Here is a 10,586-nt window from a genome sequence, read left to right as displayed (position 1 = left end):
TAATCGCATGATTATATTATGAATATATATTTGAAATAGATTACACTTTTACGGAAGACGGAAATGGAAAGAAACTTTTATTGATTGTAGAAATCCGTGCACGCTTCGCAGACGGCAATTCTGATTCAAGCGAATCCTTCCTGGCACACACACACACATACACATACACACAGAATGTCACTAGGTTATTAGAAAGTTTTCCAGACGAGTAAGCGTAGCAGTAAGCGTTACTACTCCACTGCTTGTGAGATCGAATCGGCTGTTTGCATCGCGTAACGTTTTACTAGTCTCACTGCTGTACCATTTACTGTAAATTTCATAATGAAAGCGTTTAAAAATCTCATCATTTACGCTCTCATATTTAATTTCTTTTCCATGTTATTTATCTTAATCGAGTTACGAAGTTTCATTTTGAATATTTTTATCAAATAACTTTTATTAATATATCTGTCAAATTAATATCTTTTATAATTAATCTTTGTGAATAATTGTAATTTTTGTATAATAAAATTTATCTATGTACTCTTAGAGAGTCTCAATTAAATCTATGGAATATTCTATTAAATCTCTATTAGCTTACTTGTATATAAGCAAAAAATAAGTGAAATTAAAATAATTATGATGTCGGAAAACAGTAATAAATATTATAGGTTGTGTATTGTTTGAAAGAAAATTTTTTTCCCGTACTTTTTTATTCCGCGTTCTATTTGCAAATTTGCAGAATTTCTCCTTTTGAAAATCGATATGCACGCGTACATATGTGACTTACTCTCATATCTGGCGGGTCGAACGAGTACAGATAGACTGCTTCGCTTCGATATAATGCGATGCTACAGTTACATGCGTAGTAGACGAGTGGAAGGCAAACGCACATCGACAGCAATGTGAGAAAGAAAAAGCGAGAAATAGGAAGAAAAAAAGAGACAAGCAACACCGTTAGCAGTGAACTTGTTTCTTCTCGCAAGAGAAAAAAGAATAGCTGGTTCGACGAACTTAACGAATGTACACTTTCGTATCGAAAAGACGGAAGAGAAGGTTATTTGATGATCAGAACACCAATTGTATAGTTCCGTTTCAATTTACTTTTGCTCATAATGAAAGTTGTTGAAAGGATTTTTAAGAATGTAATAAGATTTAGATATGTATACACTCATTAAGATATAAAATATATGTAAAAATATGTTTTTTTTATATTTTCTCCTTGTATCTCATCATATATAAAGAAATTCATAAAATTAGGAAAATTTAAGGATGTATGTTTATATAATTCTTATAGGATAATTTTATATATAAAATATATATATAATATATAAAATATCCTAAAACGATAAAGACATGTTTCTTTCCTCTCTCTTTCTCTCCGTCGTATATAATGCGTTCAATAGCTAATTAAAATATAGAGTCTACGAATAATACAGGCATAATGTTAGCTACTAAATTGCTAACGCAACGATTTTAGCGCCATCAGTACTCATTTCCTCTACGAGTCAAACGAGTCCGCGCTTTAGCATTTAACTCTGGACTCGGTGAACACAATTGACTCTCTCGACGGGCGACTCGCAATATTTTGCATCGTCGATCTAACCGGTGATCGGCGTTCCACGATCTGTCCGAACGTGAGAGAGGATAACGATAACGGGAGTGCACGCCTGGGAAAACGATCCGCGCCGCATCCGTCCATCTTCCGTGAGACGTAAGCGTGCTTCGCGCGTTGCACATCGCTCGCTCGCTCGCTCGCTCGCGCGCGTATTGCGATTTCTCGTGCGATGCAGCGATGAGACCTGCGTCGCATCAAGACCTCGCGAGAGATATGTGGCGCCCATGTTATTTATTTCCGTGCGGGTGTACCGATTAAACGGCAATTTCAAGCCCGAAGATCTTTTATATACGCGGCTCTATGAATAACTCTGTCGTATAGCTCACTCGCTGAGCAAACTTTGTATGCGTCGAGGGAGAGAGAGAGAGAGAGAGAGAGAGAGAAGCTAGGAAAAAGAGAGAAGTAACCTCGCAGCCAAGTAATCGCGATACCGGTCCAGCGATCGTTACTTTCTGCACACTCGTCGTGGCAATTAACCGCTGCAATAACGATTTTTGTCTGGCCGCGTAATGCCCGAGTGCAGGCAAACACTATTACGGATGGTGTATCGCCTCGGTGCGGCGCGACAAAAATCATAATGGAGCGTCTCGCATGTAATTATGATTTGTTACGAAGTTTCGAAATGACTCTATAACGTTTGACAAAGGGGGAAACGCTGTGATTACGGTGGAAATACTGTTATTTTCTCTATGTACCTCGCGATGTCGTTGCGAACGCTTTTTACCACCGTACCGTACGCAAACACAACGAAAGTATGCGTTACATGTGTACTTTAAAAGCTATATTAGCGAAGACTCGCATAGGCAATCGCCTGACATTGCTCTCCTCTCTTCTCTTGGTTCTTCGATCTCTTCGAAGCTAATGAGATCGTTAAAATAAAGAACAAACATTGCGGACCAACGGACAGAGTAATGCGGTTCGATAAAAATGTCTCACGTACGCACTTATTTGTTCGGAGATTATTTGTGATGTATTTTGTGATCATTTGTATTTTGTGAAACATTGAAAACTGATAGTCAGATTTAAAATAGGAACATAAATATTTTCCAAATATTAATTGAAAATTAATGCGATATTTTTTATAGTTACATATAGATGCAATAAAGATTAATTATCTACACTGTTAGATATAAAAGAAGTAATTGCAACACAATCCCTTAAGTTAAATAATATATTTTGTTATTTTTAACTTTCATGTATCGAAATGTAAATCAATCTATTTTTGTAGTTAGTTTCTAACTAAACAATCCATATTGACATACACACTTAGTAAATAATAAATCAAATTTGAGTCAAATTTAATACATTTTTACCTAAGATAAATTATTTATTATTTCTTTATTTTAATTAAATTAACGACATATTAGAGTAAGACGACCTATAGAAACGATTAAAAACAAAACTAGAATTGTAATATTATATAATATAATTAATATAATTTGATATTAAAATTTAACATTGCATAATTACAAACAGCAAAGCGGCCATATTGATACTACATACATTAAAAGAAAAGATTGGCTGAATATGGCGTAGCATTTTCAATTGATTGCAGCACCAAATTTTTAATTGCATTGGTCTATCAAAATCCTATACATTGACATTGCAATTTGTTGCAGCAGCCAATCTTCTCTTTCAATACGAGTACAATTATTTTATAACTACACATTATTGTCTTAATTGTTCAGAATACAAAGAATAATGAATGTTCACCAAAATTCGCCGATCGCTCCTTCGCAAGAATACCATCCACCCTTGGCTCGGTTCTCTCGATGCTGATGAATACCGCGCCGCGTCCGTGTCCAATAAAATCCGCGCCCTCGTACGATATCCGCGGTGCGATGCTCATTACAGTACAGCTCGTTCGGTGATGTAACGACGAAAAGAGTGGTTTAGTTTCTCTCCTCTCGGCGCAGCGGCGCAGCAAAACCCGTAGGACAGAAACGAACGCTATAGCCGGGGCGGCCACCGAGCGGCGGTTAGCCTGAAGGCAACGGCGCGATGAGCGATGGATCGAAACGATTCGGGAACAGTACAATCGGATGCCGGATAGCAGTCAGAATAATCCGCCGAAGCCGCGATACGAAAGCTCTCGAGGGTGGTTAATCGGTCGATCGATTAATTGGCGGTTCGCGAGTGCGCGCGCGCATCCGCGAATCGCTCCGCCGCCACGGAAAATACCACGATCGATCAAAACCATCGATTAATCGTCCGAACGTCCGATAAGGCCGAATGATAAGGCACTGGGGGTATTGTTCTACGTTGCAAACAATTAATGATACGCCGCGATCGATAATCGACCAGCCGTTCCTAGCTTCGCGATCGGGAAGCTCTAGGCTACTTTCTCCGGCGTTTTTCACGCGCGCCGAGCCGCGGAAATATGTTTCTTCGCCGGCTGCATTTCCGCGAGATACTTACGCACAACACGTATAGAGATAATGATTGCCTATCGTGCTTCAAAATCGCAAACATACTTTTACGATGACTGTTTAACACATATATTTATTACAGGGATGTTCTGATCTCTAAAAGAGATTGATCTTTCCAAACGATACTATAACGATTTTATAAACCGATCTATTTTGCGAAAAGTTGATTTTTCTAACTAAAAGGGGCTGTTTTAAACAGATTTCTTTGTTAAGAATCATTCCCTTTTTTTTTTTTTTAACAAAGAGGACTGTTCCAAAGCGATCTTTTTACAATATTCACACATAGCTGATATTCATTCCATGTGAACAAATTATATGAGATACAGCAATTATACGTAATATATTAATATATAATATATGTATATGATATGTTAACATGTATCATAAATTTATTACATATAATTGCTGCATTGACCTTACGTCAGTTATATATGTGCGATGAATATGTGTTAATAATTTTATTTAATATATTACTTAGTAATGATGATTTTCCGGTTCTACACATAATAAATCATTCGCGTTCCATTTAGAATAGATTGATTTACGTCACACTTGCAAGCACGCAAAAAATTATTAAGTGAATCTTACATATATTTTGACATTTTTAGAAAGTATTCGTAAGGTTGTGTATTTTTTTTTAAAGAAAATTATGTACACTGAAAAGAAGTGTTTAATACGTATAACGTTACTCTAAAATTTGTGTGATTATTCTAATGAAATTTTAAATAGAATTATACAATTTTAGAAATTTTAATGATTGCGTTGGTCGAAGAATAAAAATCGGAGCGTCAAATTGGCTATATATCGAGTTTATTATAACAAGGGATTACAATCTCAAAACGGAGCACGTCTTATTTCGGTCGTTCGCAACTCTCGAAACTTTTACGAACGCTAAATATTATTTAGCGTAACCTTGTTTAAAAATCGTATATGCTAAAAATAAAAGTTCGTTCTCATTCGAATTATTTCTCGTTAAAATTCTTTTAAGGTACACCAACTTATGGAATTCAAGTGAAGCGCACAGTAGAAAATTGATCTTTCCGGAGTCTAGCAATTTCAATTTATGCCTGTCGAGCCTTCAAATTGCTCCTTGTCTATATTTCACGCATAACAACGAGCTTCTATCGGCTACGGGCGATTCAAGCACAGAACAGCTTCCGACAGAAGTGTTCGGATAAAATTGGTAGCCCGTCGCTCAGGGTTTTAAACTCATAGCATCGCAGGAGATTGCGAGGCTCGCGTCTCGCTAAAACTCGTCAGACACAAACCGTATCCGACGATGGCGCGCTCGAGTCTTTCGCTGACGTTCGACGCCTGAGACAGGAACACGCTTCTTCCTCATATTAATCTAGGCTTGTTGAGCCCGCTTCTTATCCATAACGGATTTTTCCGCGTTTTTGCCGTGGCCTCGCGCAACACAAGCACATTATCTCTAACGTGCTTCGTTCCCTGCCGCGATTATCCTGCCGGCGAACGGTAAATCCTTTTCCGATGGACGACGGGGCGGTCGTCAGACGTCGACTCGAAAACGTTCGTCTCTCTTTATCTTTTTCTTCTCATATAGGATAATGTATTGTTTTGTATCAATACATGTAGTATCAATCATGTTGCACGTATACGTACTCTGACAGAAAAATATTTGTCATTTGCGGTTACGATTGCATGGTAAAACATTTTTTTATTGTAAAATTAGTAATAATAATTAATATTAATAGTTTTATATACCAGAAAGAATGTATGGTATATACCTGGTTGTACCTGAAAACGACTATATTTTTTTCAGGACTACTATACTATATATTCTTCTTGAAATGTAGAGGTGTAAATATAAGTCTCGTCATAATTATTTTATCACATAATCATAATCACAAATATCAAAAACTGTTCTGTGTAGATTCTTAAAAGAAGAAAAATGTTCTTTGTTTCTCAGCCTATAATTCATGATTTTTTCCCTACACTTTTTCCCGCGCTCGCGAAGGAATCTTATCAAAAATTGCTATGGGTTAATTGAATAATGAAGTTATCTTTTAAAATATTGTTTCTGATTAAAACAAGTGCTTTTGTACGTATCTAAAAAACATTTACGTTGCTCTATCCGTGGGATTTAGCTCTCGAAAAAACATGTAGTGAAAGTAGCGTTTTAACTACACGCTGTCCGGTGGCGTTTTAACTTTTAACTACATGTTATCCGCATCTTTTATTTTTCCATTCTCTAAAATTAGATTCGGAATTCGTTCTGCAAGCATTCCCCATCGCACGGTCTCTCTCGCAGAACGCGACTGAACTCGAATCGTGCACAACGAGTTCACTGGGTTTCCAAGCTGCTCGACGCGCTCGCTCGCAAGTCGAGCGTGGCGAAGCGCACGCTCCTCCTCGGAGAGGAGCTTTCGTTCGAAACGGAAATGGTAGGCTGCAATTATTGCAGTCGTTGACTTTCCCGTCTGCTGCGGCCGTGTGTGCCAGCCCGCGAGCGCGTAACCGCCGTCGGTCGATTAACTGCGACCTTCGCCGCAACGTTGTGGTGCAAATAGACGACATATCCGCAACGGGGATTACGTGCCCGGCTTGAATCTTCGTACGACAATGTCATGCGAAGAGCTTGCTTCCCGTCTCTCTTCCCGACTCTTAACCGAAGATGGATGACGACTTCTTGAAGTTTAAGAATATTCATTTTCTGGGAACGTAGTCAAAGTTTAAAAAATTTGCAGTCTTGATTAAGGGAAAGTGAATTGTTGAATTAAATATGAAATTGGAGAGTCTCCTTTTTATTCTTTCAAGAATCTTTTTGAACAAGTGAAAGGAGTGAAAATTGCCAGTCTCGGAAAAAGACGAGAAAGAATATATAGGTTGAAGGTTGAAATTTTTTTCCATTTAATAATTTATCTCCTCGCCATGGAATTTCTTTCGGAGATTGGTGAACGAAAATTCTATCAGCCACGATATCGATGGAGTTGCACGACTCGCTTGCATCATCGTGATCCCAATTGCGCGACCTCGACGAGGATTTTAACGCGTAGCGCGGGTTAATCGTTATCGAAACATATCCCGTAATCGATCAATATTAATTATCGCGCGCTTTCACTGGATGACCTTTATAATCTTCTGTGAGAGACGTTTCAGCGTAATTAATCATTGTTATTCCGGAAAAATGTAATAAATGGATTCGCCGTGAGACATACAACAGTCGAAATCTTTCAGGAATTATCTGAAGCTAGGTAAAGAGCGTTTAATCTTTAAAACGCTAAGCTATTTTAACGCTATTACGTTGGTATTTTATGTATCCATTATTTTAATACATAAAATAGGATGAAACCGTTTATTATACTATACACTGAAGCTTTGATACGAAATGAGGAAGTGTTCTTTAATAATCAAAGTATTGTAATTTCAAGAGATCAAACGATACAGTCATACTTTATAAGTGAAAATACATTGCACGAAAAATGTAATATGCGCTAGAATTTTAATAAATTTTATGGAATTGGCTGGTAGAGACACAGGAGTCCACTTGTGCAAAATTTACTTTACTTTTCTAATAAATGAGCGATCATAGCATATTGTATATTGTAAAGTACTTTTTACATTTTGTAAAGTAAATTTTATGCTACTGCAAGTTTTTTTTTACTGTTTCTTAATCTATAATCATTTCAATACATCTCAATAGAATTTATTTTATATTATTATCTTTGCCTTAACAAAATCTGGAAACACGCTAGTGTCTCGGCGCTAAGACATTTACTTTACTGCGTGGTAAAAAATAAAAGTGTATAATAAAACCTTGAGAATTGTTCGTACTTACAGTCTTGAGAATAGTACGATTTACTTCACTGTAAGATAATCACTGGAATGGATTTGTTATTATTAATTTATCATTATTATTATCAAACGTGTATCTTTTTATCTTGATACATTTGATATTTTTTACTTTCAGGCAAATAAAATATGTCATAAGTTCGGCAAAAATAGCTAAAACATTTTTACCAGTAGCTAGTAGAAGATTATCCATTTTTCTCTGTTGTGTGCGCAGATTCCATACATTCATAAAATATATATGCAAACTTTCGAATGTGAAAATAAACTTAAAAACAGTAATTATCCTTTTCGTTGTGAACTGGCAATGCGAGTCCCATATATCTCTTACAGAATCTTCACTTAAATCGATCCCGAACATAGATATCACGGACGACGCATGCTCGCCGGATCCTTCGTGTGTCGCTTCGTTGAGAAAAATTCGCCGTCTACGGGCACTGCGAGATGACCGAGAAGTCGCACTGAGAATAAACAAAGGGATGTTCGATCGCTCGCAAACGAGTTTCTGGGATCAATTATAAATTAAATCGAATTAAATCGATGGCCACCACCATTGACCGCTACAAGGCGGACCTTGGCGAAAACTCCCCCGCTTTTTATGATCACGCGTATGCGCGAAATCTTTTACAGCGACGAGCGTAATTGCAACGTGGCGAGGAGAGTGATAAACAACGCTCGCTCCCTCGTTGCACGACGGGGCGGGCTGGCTCTCTTGTTCGGTTTTCACTCGCTCGCGCGCGCGCGCGCGCGCGTCGGATTTATCGACATGCTTAATTGCTGCCCGAGACGAAAGTCAGCCTCGAAACACATGTACCTTTCGTCGTGCTTTTTCTGACGTCGAAGTTGTCTGGTATTTTTGTCCAGTACCTCCGCGCTGAGTTATCCTCTTGTTACTTGTAAATTATTCATTTTAGAAAAGAGAATTTAAACGCAAAATAAATAAATTGATTTTATATAACATGACGGTTCCTAAGAAATGTCTGAATGTGATATAAATTTCTTTTACTGCCGGCATTAAACTTTGTGAATATTACTACAATTTATAGAAGTATTCGTACAATCAAATTTTTATTTGGCAATGTAAAATTAGACAGAGGATTTTATTAATTCGATTAGATTTATAATGTGGAAAGATATTAATTTCTAATATTCTTATTTCCAATTTTTGCAGTTCCAGAAACTATTACATATTTTTTGGGTTACATATTCCGACCTTTTCATTTTTTTCAACACGCCGCAAGCATCACCGACCTCTTCCGCCCGCATTCGGAGAATTACCTACGAGTCTTCAGACTGATTATTAAGTCCCAAAAGTTTAAGGCGGTAACTTTCAATACTTGGGCATTGAACGAAACTCATTCCATAATGAAAGAGTGTGCCGATTTCGTCGTCCCACTGTTTAATAACGTTCATCCGTGTGGCCCGTTGAGCCCCGAGGACGTTAACCTACTAACTGGAATATTATTTTTTTATCCACGCAGTATCGCCCATTCGCCTTTAAAGGAGATCATGATTATCATATCTTACGGTTTCGAATGTTGCGATATTTCGGAAGAATTTATGATCCCATTTTATACGCCGAAAAAGGAAGTTCTGAACATTTAGAATGCTGGAGTCGCATATTATAACATTGACTTACTTTAGAAAATAGGATAAATAACTTATCGAACGTGAAACGTAACAAACAATGAAATGACAAAGAAACAAATTTCTGGATTACTCGGACTTAAAGTTTTTTTTTTAATATAAATTTCTTGTAATTACTATCATTAATAATTATTAGTTTAAAAAATTACTACGTTATTAAGCAACATTTTAAATGATTCTGGTTTGCGTATTATAACACTGACTTAAAGTTACATAATAACCTATTCAACAAAAAAAATGAAAAGACAAAGGAATAAATTTTAGGATAAGAGATTAATAAAGGTTGCTTGTGTGGAGATGTAAAGATTTCTTTTTAATATAAAATTCTTTTCTGCATTAATTTTTAATATTACCATTAATAATTAGAAATTAACTTTTAAAAATTAACGAGCAATTTTGAACTTGGACTTCTATTAAAAATTATTGTGTTGCTCCATTACTAAGCAACATTGCAAACAATCTTTCAATCCACATGCATTAAATGCTCAATCATACTGCATAGTTTCGTTTTGACCTCGATTCTCTCAATCTGCGGACATTATGGATTTAACGTCGGGGAAATCGAAGAAATAACTTAATGAGTGTAATGAATTACGAATGTACAGATATAACGATCGTGAGCTTAATATCAATATACTGTTTTCTAAACCGGTATATGATGGGATGCATTAAGGAGAAATCGGGTAAGGAGATCCACTGTACTCCGTAGCGCCAATTTGCATGACCGATGATCGGGCCGCTACTATATGCCAGTGACTAGGTGCATCATCATTACGCACTACTGAGATACGATCAAACTGTCGGTAATAACAGTCGCACGACCCCGCGCGCGCAGACGAGAGAGCAGGGTCGCGTTTATTAAATTACGTCAAATTATTGGTACGCGTCAGGGTATCCGGTCGAGGCCTAAACGTAGAATACCCTCGCTAGTTGTTTAACAGTGAGCGATTACGCTATACTTTCCCAATTAGGCCGCTAATTTTATTATTTTCGGGAAGCGTGTAATTGCTGTGCTAAGCCAAATTCCCGTGTAATACACTCACAATGAGATACTTTACTTTTTGTGAAATGCGAAAAAATATGTTTATATATATATATTTATA

At 37.0% G+C, this 10,586-nt stretch overlaps 1 protein-coding gene across 1 annotated transcript in view; it reads left to right on the top strand.

Annotated features, from left to right (window-relative positions):
• Positions 1 to 10,586, top strand: part of LOC108747070 — a 158,170-nt gene that overhangs the window by 140,507 nt on the left and 7,077 nt on the right. The gene's annotated exons all lie outside the window — the stretch shown is intronic.

The sequence above is a fragment of the Trachymyrmex septentrionalis genome, unplaced genomic scaffold (genome assembly GCF_001594115.1).
Source record: "Trachymyrmex septentrionalis isolate Tsep2-gDNA-1 unplaced genomic scaffold, Tsep1.0 scaffold190, whole genome shotgun sequence".
NCBI lineage: Eukaryota > Metazoa > Arthropoda > Insecta > Hymenoptera > Formicidae > Trachymyrmex > Trachymyrmex septentrionalis.
Note: the sequence above shows the minus strand (reverse complement) of the source record. Positions and strands in the feature narration are given on the sequence as shown.